Genomic DNA, 26,886 nt, shown 5'->3' with positions numbered 1-26,886 from the left:
CCTATTTAAGAAAAAATCCCCAAAAGCTGACTTGGACACTAAGATTTCTCTCCTTGACCAAACTCCAGTTAGGTTCCCCTGAGCTCTTTTTAAATCTGGCTCTGACTTTTGAGCTTCTGCGTTTGTCTCTGCATTGTCCAGTTTTGCCAAGAATCCTAAGTCAGTGTAGCCAGAATCCCCCACCCTCCAGATCTATTATCCTTGATATTGGGTTCCTCAGCCTCCACTCCATTCCCACAGGTGATAGATGTCGGATCACCTTTGCCTACGTTCAGCAAGAATCCTATGAGGTTGGTTTAGTCAGAATACACACCACTCGCCTCACCTGTCATTTACTCAGTAATTTTCTATCCACCGACTGCCCTCCCTGCTCCTCAGCTATAGGTCCCTGCTGCATTTGGAGCTGAGCCCAAACTCTCTCCCTCACTGTAAGACCCCATTGCCATGGTTCCTGCACCTATCTTGACAGCCCTCCCTGGAATAAAGTCTCCTTACTGTCTTTAGCACATATCATAAATCATCTTTTCTTCAGCAACACCTAAATTCACAGGCAAGGTAAATAAAGGAGGGGCTCAGTGCCTGGTGCATTATGTTAAGCATGCTTTCACTCCCTAAATAAATGCCAGTTGATCTCCTCTCCATCTTCAAAACCCACTAACATGACAAGGAAAAAAAAAAGGAACAAACCAAAAAAGGTACAAGGACACATGACTGGAGAAAAGCTTGAGTCGGAAGACTCAGGATTTAAATGTGGAGCTGGAGGCCCCCCGGGAGGAGAGTGCTGTGCAGGAAGAGGAGGGAGCTGCCTGAGTCCAGGACACCTGCGGCACAGGACCAGGAAGTGGCAGGAACTGTGGAAGCAGGGATGCAGAAGAAAAGCTTGGGATTAATGAAAAGTTCCATTACAGGGCAGTACAATCCCAGGTCCCCACCCTCTTACATGTAGCCAGTGACAGGAGACTGGAGAGTTAGTCTCTCAATATTTTTGAAATGACAGTGTCCACACTTGGTCACATCAGATACAATAGAAGGCAGGGTGGCATCCAAAGCTCTAAATGGGAGGATTAAAGGAAAATGGGAACGAATTTCCAAGACCTACCCCAAGGACATTGCCAGGCAGGTTTTACGTTCCTCAGACACTGCCTTCAGAAACTGAGCAGTTCAAGAAAAATGACCCACATTTACTGTACTAACATTTAGTGGTCCCCAAAGGGAAAAAAACAGGTTCAACCAGCCTTCTGCAAAACCCTCATGTCTTATAACCATCTCTCCCTCAGTGTTTCTAATCCAAAGTCAAGCTTTTAATACTTGACTCTAAAATAAAAATAATCAAGCTCATAAGACAATGTATACGATAAACCTCCAACACAAACTAGAGAGAATTAAACAAAAATAAGACCTAAAAAATGCAGAATGTAATTTTTAAAGTATTATAATTTAATATAATTTATTTAATCAACAGTAAAAGAAAAGTAAAATGTAACAAAAATTTTAAGTGTAATAGAATAAATGGAAAATAAAACAGAAATGTCCTGAAGGCAGAATAAAATGACAGTAGTCGGAAAGACAAAAATTTTAAATGTAGAAAATTAATCTAGGAGAGCCAAAAAATATATACATCCACTTAATATTTCAGAAATAGAGATCTGAGAATGATTAATAGAGATCTGATATAATTAATTGTTTGAGATACATTGTCAGCTGAATGACACAAGCCTCCAAACTGAAAGGTTACTAAGGATTCATCTGGATGAAAGATAAAGATCCACACCAAGTTAGGTCATCATGAATTTCCAGAAAACTGGCTCTCTGCAAAGGAATGAGAAGCAAAATACTACCAGATACAAAGAGTGATGCCAATTTAAAGATGAACCCAATCCCAGACACCAGTATTCTTTAGTTAGTATTTATGGCACCTTTCCTCCAAAGACATGAAGCAGTCTAGTCACTAACAAAAATCAGCAACCTAATGTCCGCTGATTAAACTGGCCCATGTAACTGACTGGTCACAAAGTTCACTTACAAAGAAAAAGAAAAGACATTAGACTTCTAGAAGATAATGGAGCAAAACCTTCAAAATTCTAAGGGAAGAAGATGCTTGGCCTCAAATTCCAAACTCCCTTTATACCCTTCTTAGGCAACACTTAGAAAATGGGCTGTGGCCACTCTAGGGAGTGAGGCTAGCAGAAAGTAGACCTGTGACAGAGAACCCATCATAAAGCAACGACAAATTCACAGAATCCTCAGGGTGTGTGAAGCTCCAGCATGAGACTGTGGAGCAGGATTAGTGAGCAACAAGTCCAGTTTAAAGGGGGGGCTGCCTGGAAACAAATATTTCTACAGTGGGAAATGAAACTGACAGATCTGATATGTCAGACCACTTAATTTATTTATGTATCTAAAACTTATTTATTTCATACACAGAAAAAATCTATGTACATACATATAGGTATCTGATATATCTGATGAAATACCATTAAAATTAATGATAAGAACTAAATAAAGCCTAAGAAATGTTTTAAAGTCAAGTAATCCCTCTAGGTAAATGAAGTATCAAAAAAGGAAATGTAATAATTGGCTCTGTGTTGAGCAATAGTTCACAGTCATAATAAACAGTGCTGGTGAGATGATACGATGCTTAGAAATTGCTGAAAATAATTAGGGGGAGGGATAATCAAACAAACAGGACAAAATTGATGGTTATTGAAGCTGGTTACAAAAACCCATGAAGAAAACTTAAAATTAAAACACTTATATAGTAAACAATGATTTCTTATGTAATAAGACTTGACTATGTAAGGTAGATTTGGGAAGAACATAAATAATGTGTGTCTGGGGAAATTCATTTAAAGAAAAACAAATAGCTATTTGTCTCAAGAAATACAAGTATGCACATATTATTTAGAAACAGAAGAAGCTACAGGAATGAGAGGTATTGTGGAGAGGGAAAGAGAACTAGGCTTTTCTTAATAAAAAAATACCTTTTAATGCTATTTGATTTTTGATTTTTTAAATTAAGTTTAGGTATGACTTTTATAAAAATTAACAAAATTCTTCATTCTTTTAACATATTTTTTGCTATGAGGGTAGGTAATTTCAATGTACCTTTTCTTTCATTTATGTAATTAAATAAAGAGAATGAAGGGGTGACATTTGAACATTTTAGAGCATAATTGGAAATGTTAAGAATTCAGCAGCCTGTTCCATAAGATTTTACTGTATATACTGCCCTCTAGTGTCATCTCATGGGAAAGCATCTTAAATTTTGTAAACTAGAAATGTACTTCAATCTTCAAATGTCACTCTCTCTCTTTTTATCTTGGCTTTTCTATCCTCTCCAGGCAGTCAGTCTACAATTTCTAGGGGCCAGAATTCAGACCTGGACTATTAGTTTTGTACTATGGCTTCATTATGGATTCGAAACGTTTTGATGGGAGGGCCTTAGAACCTGGTCATGATTAATGGGAAAACATGTTCAGAGTTCTAAACGCTGCATTCAGTTGGGGAAAAGAACTCCTTTGTCTGCCATTTCCTCAATTCCTTGAGGGTATATGCCCATGAAATCAAATATGGTGGTGGTGGACATATGTTTGATACATACATGCTCAAAACACATTGAATCTGCCAAGTGACTGGTTTCAGAACTTACTTTGCGCCTCAGTGAGCAATCTGAAGTATTCTTCTAAGTGATGAAGTATCACACAGAAAAGTGATCACTGTTATTAATAAATGTATAGACCAAATTATTTAATGAATATGGACAAGGCAACACAGAAAATGGAATCTAAACATTCCTGGAGGAGAAACCAGAGATTAAATGAGGAAATGTCTACCTTCATCCCCTCCCGAAAAGAAACAAAAAATTTTAAAACTTGCTTTTCACCACACCCCCTTCCTTGCAATGAGAAGAATGTACTTTCTTCCTAAGCATTATTTACTGTATGATAAAATGACACATTTGTCACTGCCAGAACTTTGACACAAGTTCCAAGATTTTTTCCTCTGCTGGATAATAGGAGAGAGCCCCGTGCTTCCCTGATTTCAGCGGTTTCCATTTGCAGGGGAGTTAGTTGCTTCTCCCCAGGCCCAGGCCTCCAGTCCTACATTTGCTTTGCTAAACCTGAAGAGACAGGCTTGGTTGGACTGGAGTACTCAAGTGATACAAACGTCAGATCCTACAACTGTGTGGATTTGTGTTCTAACCTTAGAGGATTTCCCATGAATTTTCCTTCCCAGTAGTTATATTCAAGCTCAAATCTCTCAAATCTTCTTTAACTAGTGCTAAGGTCATTTTAATTGTGGCTCATGATCTGTGAGCAGGGATCCTATGTCCTACTTGAGTATTCACCTGATTAACACTTTAAGAAAACCTCACAATTAGTTTGTCCTTTCATATCAAATCAGGATGACAATTCTTGCAATTTCTGACCCTTACAAACATGTCATATAAAACTTGGCCATTTCAAATTCTGAGTCTTCATTGGCAATCAGAGATCATAACTGTCAACTGAAGATGCAGTATTTTATATTTACACTACACTGAATTTCCCAAGAGCCAATGAGTCCATAAACAGGGGTAATAGTTTCTAGTACAAAATTTCCATCTACCAATAGGGAACATAACTGGAAAGGGTATGTTTCTCCTTGGGCAAAGCAATTTAAAACACTGTGATTGCCAAAATCTTTATGAAGTCACCTGAGTATTAGAGAAAGAGCATGGGTTTCTAAGCCAAGGGAGCTAGGGCTAAAAACTCAGGTTAGCCACATGAAGACATCTTGGAGTCCAGTACTATCACTCTCTGAGCCACAGAACCCTCATCTTCAAGTGAGGAAAACCCTGACCTTACAGGACTACGTTGTGGATGGATCACATAGGGCACCTGGGAAATGTTAGTTTCCTTCCCTTCGTCCCAGGGTCCCACACCCAATGTGTTGGTCCCACACTACCCCTAGAACTACCACCACCGCCGTGCCATGAGCTTCCAAAACAAAGCTGTGCTAAAAGAAGAAATGGGCTTCTTGCCCTCCTTTATGAGCCATATTTACATCATTATAGCTTTCTGGTAAACAGGTAGGATTCTTTCCAACCCTAGAGAGGCATTGTGAGAAGCAGTGTGCATCACCACAAACTTGCCCAAGTCCAGTAGAGATTCCAGCCTCTTCTACCTAATTCTAGCTACAAGTTCCTCACTCTAGCTCCATTTTCCTAATGGATAATCTGTTCTTTTGCTTCTCGGTTTCCACTTGGACATTTTTTTCTCCCTTTCCTCATCCCTGATTAAACAGACTGACAAACAACTTTCTAACCTAGAACACAAACCAGAGGTCTCGCCTCTGGCAGCTCTCTGCTGCCCCCTCTCGTCAAAAAGTGGAACAGGTCTCCTCTCCAACCAAAGTCTTCAGGAACGCTCAACGTTTACTGAGGGCCTCCTGTGTGCCAGGCACTGTGCTAAATATTGGAGATGCAATAGAGAACAAAATAAGAAAATGTCCCTGCTCTCATGAAGTAATAAAGTAAAGTGGGAAAGCCAGGCACTCATCAACTAATCAGATAAGTAAATGTAATGCCAGAACTCAAACGTATTATGAAATGCAAGTTCAAGAGCCTATCAAAATAAGGTCAAGGAATATCTTCTCAGAGAGGTCCTGGAAGGCTTCCTGGAAGTAGTGACACAGGCTGAGATTGAAGATTAAGTAGAATAAACAATGAAAAGGAAGGAGGAACATTCCAGAGGGGAGGCCACACATGTTCTAAGATCTATGTGGGAGCACAGCAACTACAGAGGACCAGGAAAAGCCATGTGGCCAGAGGAAGGGGGAGAGCTGAAGAAGGGCAAAGAAGAGGCTATGGTGTGGCTGGATGAGCCAGAGGCCACTGTTGTGGCCCACATAAGAGCTTATAGTAGTTTAAAGGTATTAAGGTAGAGGCTAGGAGAGTGCAAACATTCGAGAAAATATTTAGAAAATATTTTCAGTATTTAGGAAACGAAATCAAAAGAATTTTGTGTGGATTGGATATGTAAGGAGGGGATGGGGCAGGAAGGCTCCAAGAATGCTATCTAGTTTCCTGATGGATAAACAGACACATAAACAGGTGGACACTGCAGCCATGACCCAAGTTTGGAGGTGACTTTGTGATCCATAAAAATGATGCTACACAGACCCCAGGTTGTTCAGCTACAGAGCTCAGAAGAGAGGTTTAGAGTGAAGACACCAGTGTGTGCATGATACCTGCATTTGGGCTGCAGCTCTGGTCAAGGAGGAAGCTGCCTAGGGTGGTGGTTCTCAACTACTGAGTAAGACCCAGGAGGATTTTTCAAATTTTCCAGGTGTGGGGAGATGAGAACAGGTGTCTTACAGTGATTTGGAATTGCTACCGCCATTTAGTAGGAGGGGAACCCAAGATGCTAGATATCTTGCAAGGCACAGCACAGCTCACAGAGAAGAAAAGTCCCATGTCCCAAATGTCATGAAAGTTAAAAATCTGCTTTTAATTATCTGAGCCTGGAATATAAATTCATCTTCCATATAAATACCAAGTCTTGTATTTCTTTCCTAGTTTCAATTTACATTGACTCTTTCAGGAATGTAAATTTAGGGGAGAGTTGACTGCTTTTGGTATTTTTTTAGTGTACTTGCCATTTCAGAAAATTGCATCGCTGCTCATGGTGACAGTACCCGTACATCTATCAGTCTAGAGTGTCAGACTCCACATGAAGGACACCCACATGCACAACCTATGATTCCACACAGAGTCACAAGCTCTTGGCTACTTCATTATGCCTTCCATACAGCCAAGCACACACGTACTGAAACACCCACTAAACATAAACCATTTTCTTTTCTATCACAGACAAGACAGTGTATTTTTTTTTAATTACACATTGTTACAACAAGTGCGTATTTATGCTGATGGGACTGTGAACCACTGGTCCAGGGAGAGAGTCTAGAATGAAAAACAGGATTGAGTTTTGATGACTTCCTACACTTAATAGACAGCTAGAGAAGGGAGGCTTTACAAGGAGGAACACCAGAAATGCAGGATTGGAGAGGCTAACAGAAAAGGTTATTTAGGGAAGGAAAATGTAGTTTAGAATGTCAAATGTTGCTGCAAAGTCAAAAGATGAAGACTGGAACATGCCTTCATCTTACTTAGCAACATGGGGGATTTGGCAGCAGGGGTACTTCAGCAAGAACTGTTTCAGTACAGTGAGGTGACCAGAGCGGAGAGCTGAGAAGTGAGCAGAGGTGGCTGGAGCAGGTGGGGACGGCTGTGATGTGCTTTTTGGAGACTTTAGGTTGTGGAGGAAAAACGATAAACAGCATGAGAAGTGAGTAGGATTTTTCGTTTTGCTTTGTTGTCTAAAGGAAAGATTTGCTTACATATATTTGTTAATATGACCTTTGTCTCTCCAGTGGCAACTGATAGTATAGGCTCCTTCCACTCGGAGGAGCTCAGGTAGGCTGAAGTCAGCAAGAGAGGAAAGGGCACATGTGGGTCACGGGCAGCACCTGGAATCAGAACCAGAGCTCAGACTGTCCGCCCTCTTATGGTATGCAGCATTTCAGAGAGCCCCCAATCCATCTGAATGGCTCTTAGGAAATTAAGTTCAACAAATGCTGGGAAGCATGCGGAGAAATGGGAACCCTCCTACACTGTTGGTGGGAATGTAAATTGGTGCAACCATTGTGGAAAGCAATATGGGGGTTCCTCAAAAGACTAAAACTAGAAATACCATTTGACCCAGAAATTCCACTCTTAGGAATTTACCAAGGAAAATAATATCTCTGATTCAAAAAGACACATGCACCCCCATGTTTACTGCTGCACTATTTGCAATAGCCAAGATATGGAAGCAACCTAAGGGTACATCAGTAGATGAATGGATAAAGATGTGGTATATATACTCAATGGAATATTATTCAGCCATAAAAAGAAATCCTCTCATTTGCAACAACATGGATGGACGTAGAGGTCCTATTATGATAGGTCCATAATAGAGGACCTTTTATGCTCAGTGAAATAAGCCAAGTGGGGAATGTCAAATACCAAGTGATTTCACTTACTTGTGGAGTATAAAAACAAAGCAAAACATAAGGAACAAAGTAGTAGACTCAAAGATACTGAGAAGGAACTAGTGCTTACCAAGGGGGAGGAGTTGGGGAGGGTTGGGGTGGGGAGGGAGAAGGGGATTAAGGGGCACAATAATTCACAATCACAATATAGGTTGGTCACAGAGATGGAAGTACAGCATAGAGAATACAGTTAATGGCTCTGTAACATCTTACTACTTTGACAAACAGTGACTGCACTGGAGGTGAAGATTTGATAATATGGGTGAATGCTGAACCACTCTGTTGTGTATTTGAAACCAGCATAAGATTGCATATCAATGATACTTTAATTTAAAAAAAGAGGAATCAAGTTCAACTCCGTGAGTTCTGAAGTAATCCCTCACAGTCTAGCTTCCTATAAGCAGCTGAACAGAAAAGGAAGTAGGAAAGACTGCTCTATCTCCCACCTTGCATCCAAGACAGAAAGGAGGCCATTAGAAAACACTACACAGAAATTCATAGTCAATCATCTTAACATATGGCTTAAGATTAGTGAAATGTATGAATGTTATACCTCAATTAAAAAGTTAAACATACACTATAAGCACTCCCAAATTTTAAATACTACACTGTGTCCCTGAAGATCACTTCTCAAAGGGACTGCTGAATAAGGTTGGCTCTGACCACACACCAAGTATTGCCTGTGTCTGTGCTCAGTACTAAATGAGTAGGAAAATATGACAGGGAAAAATAGGAACTGTGTGGATTCCATTTTGGCGCTAAAGATTTTTGGAAAAGTTTTGACCACTAGCTATGAGACTTACTACCTACTTTGATCACTAGCTATAAGCAATCTTGTCTAACAGCTTGAGACCTTGAAAAGGAAGCACAGAAAATATGCCAAGACGTAGAAAAAGGCAATTCTTTGTTCAGTAAACAGGTTGCAAAGTTTGCTCACATAGTGTAATTCAGATCCTACAGAGGAAATGAAGTGTATCTTCTGTATAACAATCCAGTTTCTTCATAAATCCCCATCCACTGGGCATAAAGGAAAAACAACAGATTCAATCCAATTGAACAAAAACCCTGAACAATCCTCTCGGGTACTACACGTTCTCTCTAGATAAAAACACCTGTCGGATTTCCTGATCTGACCTCCTTCCCTACCTCTTCTCCATAACCACATCTGCCAATGGAAGAGACGTCCGGGAACTCCTGTGGTTTCCCTCTGATTTCTCTGATCTGCCAGTGAACATTTGCTGCTTTGGGGCTGATATCGGCACCTGGTGTAACTTGTAATCTGGTCCCCATGGGCATGGCCAGGCCCAGGGCTGCTCCATGGATGACCGAGGCCCCCTCACTGCTCACCTCTGAGGATACCCACATCATTTATGGTATAGCTGAGACTCTTTTAAGAGTGTCAGAAGGCATTAACTGGAGAGGATTCTGGGAGTGCAGGTGAGGGCCATGCTGGATGAAGTACAGGGTATAATCACCCTGCATCTGATACTCTACCAGGCCTAGACGTTTCTAACAGGAAACACCTAGGAGCTGAGTACTACAGTCTTAGTTCCTGTTATGTTAAAGCAGGGGCTAAAGAAATGCAGTAAATCCCCTCAGGAGAAATTTGACTTGAGAAGGCTGTTATTATCTCACAGGAAACACCCGATATGAATGTCAAAGTTGGTTATAAATGTCAAACTTTTCTTCTGTAATAGTCCTACTCTCCCCCAAAAACAGATGGATGCCTCAGACCAGCAGAGAAGACAGAAACCTACCCAAAAGGGAAGCCATCTTTTTTATCTGAAAACCATCTCTACTGGTTCAGTTTTAACCCCATTATAATCCTATTACCATTGCTCCTTAACTTTCTATTAGCACATCTGAATACAAACATGACAACAATCCTATATATGTATACACCTGTCAACAGACTGCCAAATTACATGAGGCGAAAATGAAGAGAACTGCAAGGGGAAACAGAAGAATCCACTATTATGGCTGCAGACCCCAACATCCCCTATCAGAAATGGACAGATCCCACAAGCAGAAAATCAGCAAAGATATAGTTGAATTCAACAACACCATCAACTGTATATAATTGACATGTATACACAACTTTATCCAGAATAATAAAATACACAGTCTTCTCAAGCTTACATGGAACATTCATCAAGATAGGACCACATTCTAACCACAGACATACCTTAACAAGTTTAAAAGAATAGAAATCATACAATGTGTATTCTCAGACAATGGAATTAAACTAAAAGTCAAAAACAGAAAGATAACTAGAAAACCCAAAATATTAAACATCACACTTCTAAGTAATTGCATGAATCAAAAGAAAAACCTTAAGAGGAATTTTAAAAATTTTGAATGACATCAATGAAAATATAACTTTACAAAAATTTGTGGGATATAGAGAAAGCAATGCTTAGAGGTAAATTTATAGCATGGATGCATATGTTAGAAAAGAAAAAAAGCTCTACAATCAGTAACATGAATCTTCACCTTAGGAAACCACAAAAAGAAGAGCAAGTTAAATCAAAGTAAGCAGAAGCAAAGAAATAATAAGAATTAGAGGAGAAATCAATGAACTTGAAAATAGGAAATCAATACAGCAAAATCAATGAAACCTAAAGCTGGTTCCATGAAAAAAATCAATGAATCAATAAGCCTCTAGGCAGACTAAGCAAAAAAGAGAGGACACAAATTACTAATACCAGAGATGAAAAGGAGACATCACCACAGATCCCATGGACATCAAAGGATAATAAAGGAATACTATGTTAACTCTTGGGTTACATTAATAATTCCCTGTCATTACTTATTGAGCATCTACCATGCCTCAGGCAGTATGTTATACACTTTACATGAATTATCTTAAAACTTCACAAAAACACTAGGAAACTAGAATTATCCTCATATTACAAATGAGAAAAAAACCTTAAAGAGATTCAGTAATGGTGCTAATGTCACAGATCTAACAAGTGGTGGAGATGAATTCAGCCTACCTCTTAATGACTTTCACATCCCATCTTTCCATTACTCTACTGGGTGCTTCAAGCAATTTGGGATGTATAGTTTGGTTATGATATGGATTGACCATATCCTCTCTCTGCCAAAAAAAATGCCACCATTATCTCTGCAAAGGATGAAAATGTATAAAATTAGATCTGCCTTTGTTCATGAAGAGAAGTTCTTTGTATTCTGAGTATTTAATAATAGTTTGGCTAAGTAAAAACAACTGTCAGCTTCTTTCTTCCAAGGGATAATGTGATGTAAAAATAGAGCATAATGGGACGTTACAAAGAAGATACATGCTTCCTACAATTCATGACAGAAATGCATGAAGCAATGGAAGAGGAGAAAGAGACGACAAAAATCTGAGCAGTATATAAGGCTGAGCAGGTATGAGTACAGGTAACAAGGAGAAACACTTCATCTTAAGAAATAATCCAGTTCATATTTAAACCTAGCAAATCTTTCCCATGTGCCAAACCTCACCACCCACTATGCCACCAAAACCATTACCAACCATTTCATACACTGACTGTGTCTGAGAAAATCAACGACTTGTATGAACATAATGGCGTCCCTGGTACCAAATGTCAAGAGTAAGACAGAGGAGCGGCAAAGGGGATCAAAGTTACAGGATGAGCAAAAGCAGAACTAACTTGGTTGCCAAGGAAAATAAAAACACTCATTTCATCTTGATGCTTTCAACTGCTCTCCAGGTGCCTGACCAGGGAGCACCTGGAACACTGACAGCAGAAGCTGAAAGTAGACAACTTGGAAAACTGGAGTGTGACTATTTGCCTTCACTTCAAACTTTGGGACAACTTAACGAGGAAGCTTGCAAATTGATTGATGTCGTGTATGACAATGAAAGCTAGAACTTAGTTGCCTTGAGATAAATAGAATAGGGGCCACCCTAGTCAATCATGTATCAGGACATGAGTCTCTGAAACTAGGAGTTCTACAGTCACTAATCATAGGGGAATTTAAAGGAATCTAGGAATGTGTGCACTGTGGCAGAGAGCAACTCAAATGACCCTAAAGACCCCTTAGGCCTCAATAGTTTTACAGCTTTATGGCAACATGCCCAATTCCCCCCAGAGAATGTGCGTTGTGGGTCTGTCCACTGCTGGGTGGAGACAGCAGAGAAGCATTGCTACCTAATTCCTCCCGGACCAGGCTTTTTCTCAGCAACAGCTAAGTAGTAAGAATCTTATTCTAAGCAGAAGCCCCTGGTTCAGACTTTCAGTTATCAGCAGATGCTCTATTAGCCCAGTAACTAAGTGCTTCTGAAAGATGAAATTGTGCCCATGTGGCCAAAAGAATACCCTAATTGCACAAGTCCTTTCAAATAATCATCAAAATTCACATTTTTAATTATAGATTTCCAATTTCAACATAAAACATTCTTGGAAACTTTGTCACAAGACAGATGTCTTAAAGATAATTTTATTTTCCCAAAGGCATAATGTTATAATTGGATATTTTTTTTACCAAAGATTAAGCATAAATAAATCACTGTCATATATAAGCAACAACAGGATATAAAACCAAAAATACAGCTACAAATTCCCATGATGGAATTTAGAGATTTTATATTAAGTCATAAAACATTAGTGATGGAAGGGGAGCCCCCTGAAGAGGCCAGCCTGGAGCGGTCCCCACCACTCTCGCCCCCAGACTGGCCACGTCATTATTACCTGGGACACTTGATAAAGAACACGGATTCCTAGACCTCATTTCCCAAGGTGTTGATTTGGTATGGGGTGGGAAACAAACACTATGTTTTTCTTTTAATTTTTCCAGGTGATACAAAAGAATTCTGGTAGATAAGTCACATAAATGACACTAGATGTTTTTCTTCTAGATTCACTGATTAAATGCCATTGGTACCAATGGCTCAATCGCTGTTAACAAATGAGTCTGAGGCATCTGCATTCACATTTATAGATGTTAAAGTTTTTGGCAGTGAATTATATGACTATCAGTTGTACACTTAGATTTTAATGAAACACATAGTTACCAGTGATGAGGATGTCAAATTTAGATGTCTAATATTCAGAAAGTAAAATATGCAGATGTCAGGAACCATAAGGACTAAATATTTGTAAGTCTGTGGAAGCAAAATATCTAGGGATCAATAATTACTGACATATTTTTTTTACCCATCAAGAAGGAAATGAATAGTGGCATATATGTTTTTTCTGCATTGCAGTTGTGGTAATTTGGTAACATGAGGTTGAACTAAGTGTCTGAGAGGCCACAGAGTTAAATGAATATCCACAGTTAATTTTTCTCTTTGGACACCTGCATATATGGAGCTGACACTACTAAGACATCAAGACAGCAATTCTATCTTCAAATCACACCTCAAATCTACCTTTTTCTTTTGACTCTGCCTCCCATCCTAACACAAAGCACCATCATTTCCACTTTTTTAATAGAAACTGTGTCATGCTTCCACTTGCGCATTCCAATCCATTCTCCATGGAGAAACCTCAGGGATCTTTTTTAAAATATAAATTTTAGGGAGCCAGGATGGCGGCGTGAGTAGAGCAGTGGAAATCTCCTCCCAAAAACACATAGAGCTATGAAAATATACCAAAGAAAAATCTTCCTAAAATAGAGACCACAGGACACAGGACAACATCCAGACCACATCCACACCTGCAAGAACCCAGCGCCTTGCGAAGGGGGTAAGATACAAGCCCCGGCCCGGCGGGACCCGAGCGCCCCTCCCCCCGGCTCCCGGCAGGTGGAAAGAAACCGGAGCGGTTTTTTTTTGGCAAGCGCTTTTTGGAAGCCTTAAAGGGACGGGCCCCCGTTGCTAGGGAGGCAGGGTGGCAGAACCGGTGAGCAGGTGCCTGGGACCAGCGCCTGAGGACAAAGAATATCCTGCATTTCTCCCTGCGGGACCGGGGGGCGGGTGCCTGAGACCGGCGCTTGAGGACGGAGGAAATCGCGCGTTTTTCCCCTTTTTTTTTTTCTCTTTTTGGCGAGCGCTTTTTGGAAGCTTTAAAGGGACAGGGACCCTGGTGCTAGGGAGGCAGGGTGGCGGGACTGGTGAGCGGGTGCCTGGGACCGGCGCCTGAGGACAAAGAATATCCCACGTTTTTCCCTGCGGGACCGGGGGGCAGGTGCCTGAGACTGGCACTTGAGGACAGAGGAAATCGCGCGTTTTTCCCCTTTTTTTCCCCTCTTTTTTGTGAGTGCTTTTTGGAAGCCTAAAAAGGAGAGGGACCCCGGTGCTAGGGAGGCAGGGCGGCGGGACTGGTGAGCGGGTGCCTAGGACCGGTGCCTGAGGACAAAGAATATTGCGCGTTTTTCCCTGTGGGACTGGTGGGCAGGTGCCTGAGACCGGCACCTGAGGATGGAGGAAATCGCGCGTTTTCCCCCTTTTTTTCTCTCTTTTTGGTGAGTGCTTTTTGGAAGCCTTAAAGGGACAGGGACCCTGGTGCTAGGGAGGCAGGGCGGCGGGACTGGTGAGCGGGTGCCTGGGACCAGCGCCTGAGGACAAAGAATATCGAGCGTTCCTTCCCTGTGGGACCGGTGGGTGGGTGCTTTTTGGAAGCCTTGAAAGGACAGGGACCCTGGTGCTAGGGAGACAGGGCAGCAGGACCAGTGAGCGGGTGCCTGGGACCGGCACCTGAGGACAAAAAAAAAAAAAAAAAAATCGCGTGTTTTTTCCTTTTTTTCTTCCTTTCTGTTCCCTCTCTCATTGCTGCTGTTGTTGTTTTGGTTTGGAGAGTGCTTTTTGGAAATCTTAAAGGGGCAGGACAGGTCACTTAGACCAGAGGCAGGGAATCTGGGGATCTCTGGGCACTCTAACCTCCTGGGCAGCAGGGAGCACAGAGGCCCCTTACGGAGATAAATAGCCTCCCGGCCGCTCCCCCTCCAACGGGGCTCCACCATTTTGGAGGAACAGCCCCAGCCAGGCCAAGCCCACAGCAACAGCGGAGATAAACCCCAAAGCAACTGGGCAGGAAGCAGAAGCCCTGTCTGCGCACAGCTGCCCAGCACAAGCCACTAGAGGTCGCTATTCTCCCAGGAGAAGGCCACAAACCAACAAGAAGGGAAGCTCTTCCAGCAGTCACTTGTACCAGATCTGCAAACTATCTCTATCACCATGAAAAGGCAAAACTACAGGCAGACAAAGATCACAGAGACAACACCTGAGAGGGAGACAGACCTAACCAGTCCTCCTGAAAAACAATTCAAAATAAAAGTCATGAACATGCTGACGGAGATGCAGAGAAAAATGCAAGAGCAATGGGATGAGATGCAGAGAAAAATGCAAGAGCAGTGGGATGAGATGCAGAGAAAAATGCAAGAGCAGTGGGATGAAGTCCGGAAGGAGATCACAGATGTCAGGAAGGAGATCACAGAAGTGAAACAATCCCTGGAAGGATTTATAAGCAGAATGGATAAGATGCAAGAGGCCATTGAAGGAAATAGAAGCCAGAGAACAGGAACGTATAGAAGCTGACATAGAGAGAGATAAAAGAATCTCCAGGAATGAAACAACACTAAGAGAAATATGTGACCAATACAAAGGAATAATATTCATATTATAGGGATACCAGAAGAGGAAGAAAGAGGAAAAGGGATAGAAAGTCTCTTTGAAGAAATAATTGCTGAAAACTTCCCCAAACTGGGGGAGGAAATAATCGAACAGACCATGAAATTACACAGAACCCCCAACAGAAAGGATCCAAGGAGGACAACACCAAGACACATAGTAATTAAAATGGCAAGGATCAAGGACAAGGAAAGTTTTAAAGGCAGCTAGAGAGAAAAAGGTCACCTATAAAGGAAAACCCATCAGGCTAACATCAGACTTCTCGACAGAAACCCTACAGGCCAGAAGAGAATGGCATGATATACTTAATGCAATGAAACAGAAGGGCCTTGAACCAAGGATACTGTATCCAGCACGACTATCATTTAAATATGATGGTGGGATCAAACAATTCCCAGACAAGCAAAAGCTGAGGGAATTTGCTTCCCACAAACCACCTCTACAGGGCATTCTACAGGGACTGCTCTAGATGGGAGCACCCCTAAAAAGAGCACAGAACAAAACACACAACATATGAAGAATGGAGGAGGAGGAATAAGAAGGGAGAGAAGAAAAGAATCTCCAGACAGTGTATATAACAGCTCAATAAGCGAGCTAAGTTAGGCAGTAAGATATTAAAGAAGCTAACCTTGAACCTTTGGTAACCACGAATCTAAAGCCTGCAATGGCAATAAGTACATATCTCTCAATAGTCACCCTAAATGTAAATGGACTTAATGCACCAATCAAAAGACACAGAGTAATAGAATGGATAAAAAAGCAAGACCCATCTATATGCTGCTTACAAGAAACTCACCTTAAACCCAAAGATAAGCATAGACTAAAAGTCAAGGGATGGAAAAACATATTTCAGGCAAACAACAGTGAGAAGAAAGCAGGGGTTGCAGTACTAATATCAGACAAAATAGACTTCAAACAAGGAAAGTAACAAGAGATAAAGAAGGATACTACATAACGATAAAGGGCTCAGTCCAACAAGAGGATATAACCATTCTAAATATATATGCACCCAATACAGGAGCACCAGCATATGTGAAGCAAATACTAACAGAACTAAAGACGGAAATAGACTGCAATGCATTCATTGTAGGAGACTTCAACACACCACTCACCCCAAAGGATAGATCCACCGGGCAGAAAATAAGTAAAGACACACAGGCACTGAACAACACACTAGAACAGATGGACCTAATAGACATCTATAGAACTCTACATCCAAAAGCAACAGGATATACATTCTTCTCAAGTGCACATGGAACATTCTCCAGAATAGACCACATACTAGCTCACAAAAGGAGCCTCAGTAAATTCCAAAATATTGAAATTCTACCAACCAATTTTTCAGACCACAAAGGTATGAAAGTAGAAATAAATTCTACAAAGAAAACAAAAAGGCTCACAAACACATGGAGGCTTAACAACATGCTACTAAATAATCAATGGATCAATGAACAAATCAAAATAGAGATCAAGGAATATATAGAAACAAATGACAACAACAACACTAAGCCCCAACTTCTGTGGGATGCAGCGAAAGCAGTCTTAAGAGGAAAGTATATAGCAATCCAAGCACACTTGAAGAAGGAAGAACAATCCCAAATGAATAGTCTAACATCACAATTATTAAAACTGGAAAAAGAAGAACAAATGAGGCCTAAAGTCAGCAGAAGGAGGGACATAATAAAGATCAGAGAAGAAATAAACAAAATTGAGAAGAATAAAACAATAGCAAAAATCAACGAAACCAAGAGCTGGTTCTTTGAGAAAATAAACAAAATAGATAAGCCTCTAGCACAACTTATTAAGAGAAAAAGAGAGTCAACACAAATCAACATAATCAGAAATGAGAATGGAAAAATCACGACAGACTCCACAGAAATACAAAGAATTATTAAAGACTACTATGAAAACCTACATGCCAACAAGCTGGAAAACCTAGAAGAAATGGACAACTTCCTAGAAAAATACAACCTCCCAAGACTGACCAAGGAAGAAACACAAAAGTTAAACAAACCAATTACAAGCAAAGAAATTGAAACAGTAATCAAAAAACTACCCAAGAACAAAACCCCAGGGCCAGACGGATTTACCTCGGAATTTTATCAGACACACAGAGAAGACATAATACCCATTCTCCTTAAAATGTTCCAAAAAATAGAAGAAGAGGGAATACTCCCAAACTCATTCTATGAGGCCAACATCACCCTAATACCAAAACCAGGCAAAGACCCCACCAAAAAAGAAAATTACAGACCAATATCCCTGATGAATGTAGATGCAAAAATACTCAATAAAATATTAGCAAACAGAATTCAACAGTATATCAAAAGGATCATACACCATGACCAAGTGGGGTTCATCCCAGGGATGCAAGGATGGTACAACATTCGAAAATCCATCAACATCATCCACCACATCAACAAAAAGAAAGACAAAAACCACATGATCATCTCCATAGATGCTGAAAAAGCATTTGACAAAATTCAACATCCATTCATGATAAAAACTCACAGCAAAATGGGAATAGAGGGCAAGTACCTCAACATAATAAAGGCCATAGATGATAAACCCACAGCCAGCATTATACTGAACAGCGAGAAGCTGAAAGCATTTCCTCTGAGATCGGGAACCAGACAGGGATGCCCACTCTCCCCACTGTTATTTAACATAGTACTGGAGGTCCTAGCCACGGCAATCAGACAAAACAAAGAAATACAAGGAATCCAGATTGGTAAAGAAGAAGTTAAACTGTCACTATTTGCAGATGATATGATACTGTACATAAAAAACCCTAAAGACTCCACTCCAAAATTACTAGAACTGATATCGGAATACAGCAAAGTTGCAGGATACAAAATTAACACACAGAAATCTGTAGCTTTCCTATACACTAACAACGAATCAATAGAAAGAGAAATCAGGAAAACAATTCCATTCACCATTGCATCAAAAAGAATAAAATACCTAGGAATAAACCTAACCAAAGAAGTGAAAGACTTATACTCTGAAAACTACAAGTCACTCTTAAGAGAAATTAAAGGGGACACTAATAAATGGAAACTCATCCCATGCTCATGGCTAGGAAGAATTAATATCGTCAAAATGGCCATCCTGCCCAAAGCAATATACAGATTTGATGCAATCCCTCTCAAATTACCAGCAACATTCTTCAATGAATTGGAACAAATAATTCAAAAATTCATATGGAAACACCAAAGACCCCGAATAGCCAAAGCAATCCTGAAAAAGAAGAATAAAGTAGGGGGGATCTCACTCCCCAACTTCAAGCTCTACTACAAAGCCATAGTAATCAAGACAATTTGGTACTGGCACAAGAACAGAGCCACAGACCAGTGGAACAGATTAGAGACCCCAGAAATTAACCCAAACATATATGGTCAATTAATATTTGATAAAGGAGCCATGGACATACAATGGCAAAATGACAGTCTCTTCAACAGATGGTGCTGGCAAAACTGGACAGCTACATGTAGGAGAATGAAACTGGACCATTGTCTAACCCCATATACAAAGGTAAACTCAAAATGGATCAACGACCTGAATGTAAGTCATGAAACCATTAAACTCTTGGAAAAAAACATAGGCAAAAACCTCTTAAACATAAACATGAGTGATCTCTTCTTGAACATATCTCCCCGGGCAAGGAAAACAACAGCAAAAATGAGCAAGTGGGACTACATTAAGCTGAAAAGCTTCTGTACAGCGAAAGACACCATCAATAGAACAAAAAGGAACCCTACAGTATGGGAGAATATATTTGAAAATGACAGATCCGATAAAGGCTTGACGTCCAGAATATATAAAGAGCTCACACGCCTCAACAAACAAAAAACAAATAACCCAATTAAAAAATGGGCAGAGGAACTGAACAGACAGTTCTCTAAAAAAGAAATACAGATGCCCAAGAGACACATGAAAAGATGCTCCACATTGCTAATTATCAGAGAAATGCAAATTAAAACTACAATGAGGCATCACCTCACACCAGTAAGTATAGCTGCCATCCAAAAGACAAACAACAACAAATGTTGGCGAGGCTGTGGAGAAAGGGGAACCCTCCTACACTGCTGGTGGGAATGTAAATTAGTTCAGCCATTGTGGAAAGCAGTATGGAGGTTCATCAAAATCCTCAAAACAGACCTACCATTTGACCCAGGAATTCCACTCCTAGGAATTTACCCTAAGAACGCAGCAATCAAGTTTGAGAAAGACAGATGCACCCCTATGTTTATCGCAGCACTATTTACAATAGCCAAGAATTGGAAGCAACCTAAATGTCCATCGGTAGATGAATGGATAAAGAAGATGTGGTACATATACACAATGGAATACTACTCAGCCATAAGAAGTGGAAAAATCCAACCATTTGCAGCAACATGGATGGAGCTGGAGAGTATTATGCTCAGTGAAATAAGCCAAGCGGAGAAAGAGAAATACCAAATGATTTCACTCATCTGAGGAGTATAGGAACAAAGGAAAAACTGAAGGAACAAAACAGCAGCAGAATTACAGAACCCAAAAATGGACTAACAGGTACCAAAGGGAAAGGAACTGGGGAGGATGGGTGGGCAGGGAGGGATAAGGGGGGGGAAGAAGAAGGGGGGTATTAAGATTAGCATGCATGGGGGGGAGGGAGAAAGGGGAGGGTGGGCTGCACAAAACAGAGAGGACAAGTAGTGACTCTACCACATTTTGCTAAGCTGATGGACAGTAACCGTAATGTGGTTGTTAGGGGGGACCTGATATAGGGGAGAGCATAGTAAACATAGTATTCTTCAGGTAAGTGTAGATTAAAAATTTAAAAAAAAAAAAAAAGAAAGAAAGAAAGAAAAGGGGGATTACTCCTTAACAGGATAAAACTATTGGTAAATCAAAGATCAACGCATGCTTTAAATATCCTTAATGTTGATCACTTAAAGGGTGTCAGATGATCAGCTATGGAGGTACTCTTTTCTGATAATATTCCTTTCTCTTAATTAAAAAAAAAAAAAAAAAAAGCAGTTACTGTGTGCTGACCTCCAATGAGTTCTGCACAGTGGTATAGAGGGCATGTCAAAGTGTGGGCAAAGGGTCTGTTTGTTTCTACGCAGAAGATCAAGGCCTAGCTTGGATACCCAGAAAATGAACTAAGATATGATATGAGGAGGAGCTTCCGGCATCAGCACTCTCTGGAGGACTCGTGCCAGGGGATGATCATCAAAAAGCCTCCACAGGGATCCGGACGATGCTGCGGTTGTGGCTGCATCCAGCCCACCGTCTCCTGGACTTGCCATAAGAAGGAGGAGGGAGATGTCTAGGCTGGCATGTGCATACAGTGAGACAACGAATTTGACTGGATCTGTACTGTTGGAACTCAACCAGGAGTTGGGAGGGGTGCAAGTTGTAGCACCCCAAAATCTCATGACTATAGACTATCTATAGTTAAAAGAACATATGGGATGTGAACAGATCCCAGAAATGGGCTGCTTTAATTTGTCTGATGGTTCAAGTACAGTTGGAAAATATCCATCATATCATAGATAAATTTTCACAAATGCCTAGGGTGCCTAAATGGTTTTCTTGGCTTCACTGGAGATGGCTGGTAATTATAGATTTGCTTTGTTTATGTCACCGTATTCCTATTATGTTAATATGTGTGTGCAAATTAGTTAGTAGTTTAAAACCTATACATACTTAAGGTACTATACAAGAAGATATGTCAAAGAAATAATCAATCCTCCCAAGTTTCCTTCATATGCTACATCTATAGCTTTTCTTCTTCCTTCCTAATTACAAACCTTAAATAGAATTCGTGCCTCATATCGAATTTACCGAGTATCATAATTCCTCCAGGTGGTAAAGATACCTCGAGACAAGTGCTGGGCATAGAAGCCACAGGGCATAAATCTGCAAAGAAGTAAAAAGCTAACCTTTGCAAACAATATGGCTTCTCTCTCACTTACCAACTTTACATTTCCCTGTATGGCCCCGGAAGATGACTCGTTAGCCAGAGACAGGTAAGATTCCTCAAGGGAGGAACAACCTAAGACAGGCACAGTCGCAGGGGGGCCATCAGGTGAGAATTTGGGGATCAACAGAGGTGAGGCTCAGAACCTCACCCCCCCTGCTTTGAGAGAAATCTTCTGCATCCGTGGATGTCTTGCTGCCCTTGTCTAGCCTGGATTAATACTTAGTCCATAGGCACACACCTGATCATCTGATCATCTACATTTGCCTTCTTACAGCACTAAACTATGTTTTCTACCTTTATCTTACATCTACCTACCACTTCAGCATTTTATTAAAAATAAAAATAATAATAATAATAGGAGAAATGTGGGATCAACATATAAATCAAGTACAAAAATCAAATGAATATTCATATTTGACCTGATGGTTTATAGGTCATATTGCATGATCAAAACCGAAAGTTTCTGTGATGAATGCCCTTGTACTGTTCACCATGTAAGAATTTATTCACTCTGTAAGAATTCATTCACCATGTAAGAACTTGTTCGTTATGCTTCAGAAGATTGGAGACTGACGAGAATTAGGCTTGAGATGGATTAATGATTGTACATTGAGCATTGACCCCCCTATACTGAATTTTATTGTTGTTAACAACCATTTGATCAATAAATATGAGAGATGCCCTCTCAAAAAAAAAAAAAAAAAAAAAAAAAGAATGAAAGAAAGAAAGAAAAGGGGGATTACTCCTTAACAGGATAAAACTATTGGTAAATCAAAGATCAACGCATGCTTTAAATATCCTTAATGTTGATCACTTAAAGGGTGTCAGATGATCAGCTATGGAGGTACTTTTTTCTGATAATATTCCTTTCTCTTAATTAAAAAAAAAAAGCAGTTATTGTGTGCTGACCTCCAATGAGTTCTGCACAGTGGTATAGAGGGCATGTCAAAGTGTGGGCAAAGGGTCTGTTTGTTTCTATGCAGAAGATCAAGGCCTAGCTTGGATACCCAGAAAATGAACTAAGATACGATATGAGGAGGAGCTTCCGGCATCAGCACTCTCTGGAGGACTCGTGCCGGGGGATGATCATCAAAAGGCCTCCACAGGGATCCGGACGATGCTGCGGTTGTGGCTGCATCCAGCCCACCATCTCCTGGACTTGCCATAGGAATGAGGAGGGAGATGTCTAGGCTGGCATGTGCATACAGTGAGACAACGAATTTGACCGGATCTGTACTGTTGGAACTCAACCAGGAGTTGGGAGGGGTGCAAGTTGTAGCACTCCAAAATCTCATGACTATAGACTATCTATGGTTAAAAGAACATATGGGATGTGAACAGATCCCAGAAATGGGCTGCTTTAATTTGTCTGATGGTTCAAGTACAGTTGGACAATATCCATCATATCATAGATAAATTTTCACAAATGCCTAGGGTGCCTAAATGGTTTTCTTGGCTTCACTGGAGATGGATGGTAATTATAGATTTGCTTTGTTTATGTCACCGTATTCCTATTATGTTAATATGTGTGTGCAAATTAGTTAGTAGTTTAAAACCTATACATACTTAAGGTACTCTACAAGAAGATATGTCAAAGAAATAATCAATCCTCCCATGTTTCCTTCATATGCTACATCTATAGCTTTTCTTCTTCCTTCCTAATTACAACCCTTAAATAGAATTCGTGCCTCATATCGAATTTACCGAGTATCATAATTCCTCCAGGTGGTAAAGATACCTCGAGACAAGTGCTGGGCATAGAAGCCACAGGGCATAAATCTGCAAAGAAGTAAAAAGCTAACCTTTGCAAACAATATGGCTTCTCTCTCACTTACCAACTTTACATTTCCCTGTATGGCCCCGGAAGATGACTGGTTAGCCAGAGACGGGTAAGATTCCTCAAGGGAGGAACAACCTAAGACAGGCACAGTCGCAGGGGGGCCATCAGGTGAGAATTTGGGGATCAACAGAGGTGAGGCTCAGAACCTCACCCCCCCTGCTTTGAGAGAAATCTTCTGCATCCGTGGATATCTTGCTGCCCTTGTCTAGCCTGGATTAATACTTGGTCCATAGGCACACACCTGATCATCTGATCATCTACATTTGCCTTCTTACAGCACTAAACTATGTTTTCTACCTTTATCTTACATCTACCTACCACTTCAGCATTTTATTAAAAATAAAAATAATAATAATAATAGGAGAAATGTGGGATCAACATATAAATCAAGTACAAAAATCAAACGAATATTCATATTTGACCTGATTGTTTATAGGTCATAATGCATGATCAAAACCAAAAGTTTCTGTGATGAATGCCCTTGTACTGTTCACCATGTAAGAATTTATTCACTGTGCAAGAATTCGTTCACCATGTAAGAACTTGTTTGTTATGCTTCAGAAGATTGGAGACTGACGAGAATTAGGCTTGAGATGGATTAATGATTGTACATTGAGCATTGACCCCCCTATACTGAATTTTATTGTTGTTAACAACCATTTGATCAATAAATATGAGAGATGCTCTCTCAAAAAAATATATATATATATAAATTTTAACAGAACAAAATAAAAATCAGGTCCTGTCACCCATACTTAAAACTTTCTGATGTATTCAAACCCCTTAGGCTGTCTTATAGAGCCCTTTATCACTGGGCCCATCTCCCATTCAAATTTCATCTCACATTATCTTCTCTTGCACCCATGGTGTTCCTGCCACAGTACCCTTCTTCCTGACCCTCTGTCCCATCAAACCCATCCCCGAAGGCACAGCCTGCTGTGTTTACCACTGTAATCCAGGCGCCTAACACAGGCTATACATGTAATAAATGTTTCTTAGATGCCAATTGCATAAATGAAGAACAGACTCTGATACCAGCAAGGGATACATCCTGAGACATTCTCAACTTCTCCCAAGTCACAAATATTGAAGAGCATGATTTCCTTAAAGAAATGGAGTTATAAACCCACAGCCAACATCATACTGAACAGCGAGAAGCTGAAAGCTTTTCCTCTGAGATCGGGAACAAGACAGGGATGCCCACTCTCCCCACTGTTATTCAACATAGTACTGGAGGTCCTAGCCACGGCAAGTAGACAAAACAAAGAAATACAAGGAATCCAGATTGGCAAAGAAGAAGTCAAACTGTCACTATCTGCAGATGACATGATATTGTATATAAAAAACCCTAAAGACTCCACTCCAAAACTACTAGAACTAATATCGGAATTCAGTGAAGTTGCAGGATACAAAATGAATACACAGAAATCTGTGGCTTTCCTATACACTAACAATGAACTAGAAGAGAGAGAAATCCGGAAAACAATTCCATTCACAATTGCATCAAAAAGAATAAAATGTAAAACCTAACCAAGGAAGTGAAAGACCTATACCCTGAAAACTACAATACACTCTTAAGAGAAATTAAAGAGTACACTAACAAATGGAAACTCATCCCATGCTCTTGGCCAGGAAGAATTAATACTGTCAAAATGGCCATCCTGCCCAAAGCAATCTATAGATTTAATGCAATCCCTACCAAATTACCAACAACATTCTTCAATGAACTGGAACAAATAGTTCAAAAATTCATATGGAACCACCAAAGATCCCGAATAGCCAAAGCAATCCTGAGAAGGAGGAATAAAGTGGGGGAGATCTTGCTCCCCAACTTCAAGCTCTATCATAAAGCCACAGTAGTCAACACAATTTGGTACTGACACAAGAACAGACACACAGACCAGTGGAACAGAATAGGGACTCCAGACATTAACCCAAACATATATGGTCAATTAATATACGATAAAGGAGCCATGGACATACAATAGGGAAATGACAGCCTCTTCTACAGTTGGTGTTGGCAAAACTGGACAGCTACATGTAAGAGAATGAAACTGGATTCTTGTCTAACTCCATATACAAAAGTAAACTTAAAATGGATCAATGACCTGAATGTTAAGTCATGAAACCATACAACCCATAGAAGAAAATATAGGCAAAAAATTCTTGAATATACACATGAGCAACTTGTTCCTGAACATATCTGTTCAGGCAAGGGAAACAAAATAAAAAATAAACAAATGGCATTATATCAAACTAAAAAGTTTCTGTACAGCAAAGGACACCATCAGCAGACAAAAAGGCATCCTACAGTATGGGAGGATACATTCATAAAAAAATTATCCCATTAGGGGTTAACATTCAAAATATATAAAGAACTCACACGTCAACACCCAAAAATCAAATAACCATATTAAAAAACAGGCAGAGGATCTGAATAGACATTTTGCCAAAGAAGAAATTCAGATGGCCAATAGGCACATGAAAAGATGCTCTATATTGCTAATCATCAGGAATTGCAAAGTAAAACCACAGTGAGATATCTCCTCACTCCAGTTAGGATGACCAAAATCCAAAAGACAGAAACAACAAATGTTGGCAAGGATGTGGAGAAAGGGGAACCCTCCTATACTTTTGGTGGGAATGTAAATTAGTTCAACCACTGTGGAAAGCAATATGGAGGTTCCTCAAAAAACTAAAAATAGTAATACCATTTGACCTGGGAACTCTACTCCTAGGAATTTACCCAAAGGAAACAGGGTCCCTGTTTCAAAAAGACATATGCACACCTATGTTTATCACTGCACTATTTACAATAGCCAAGATATGGAAGCAACCTAAGTGTCCATCAGTAGATGAGTGGATAAAGATGTGGTACATATACACAATGGAATATTATTCAGCCATAAGAAGAAAAGAAATCCTACCATTGCCATTGCAACATGGATGGAGCTAGAGGGTATTATTATGCTCAATGAAATAAGCCAGCAGAGAAAGACAAGTACCAATGACTTCACTCACTTGTGAAGTATTAAAAAAAAGCAAAACTGAAGGAGCAAAACAGCAGCAGACTCACAGACTCTAAGTAGGGACTAGTGGTTACCAAGGGGAAGAGGTTGGGGAGAGTAGGTGGGGAGGGAGGGAGAAGGGGATTAAGAGGCATTATAATTAGCACTCACAATGTCGGTAGGTCATGGTGAAGGCAGTACAGCACGGAGAAGATAAGTAATGACTCTATAGCATCTTACTATGCTCATAGACAGTAGTGATGGCAATGGGGTGGGGGGAGCACTTGATAATATGGGTGAATGTCCGCAATGTGGTTCATATGAAACCTTCACAAGATTGTATATGATACTTTTTAAAAAATCTTTAAAAAAACTACAGCTTAAGCAAAATACAAATATCCACGTTTAATTG

General features: G+C 40.2%; 1 protein-coding gene across 7 annotated transcripts in view; it reads right to left on the bottom strand.

Annotated features, from left to right (window-relative positions):
- The window catches only part of FUT10 (fucosyltransferase 10), a 107,556-nt gene that overhangs the window by 60,149 nt on the left and 20,521 nt on the right, over positions 1–26,886 (bottom strand). The window lies entirely within an intron of this gene.

This window comes from Manis javanica, chromosome 12 (assembly GCF_040802235.1).
Source record: "Manis javanica isolate MJ-LG chromosome 12, MJ_LKY, whole genome shotgun sequence".
Taxonomy (NCBI): domain Eukaryota; kingdom Metazoa; phylum Chordata; class Mammalia; order Pholidota; family Manidae; genus Manis; species Manis javanica.
This window is presented reverse-complemented; position numbering and strand designations above follow the sequence as displayed.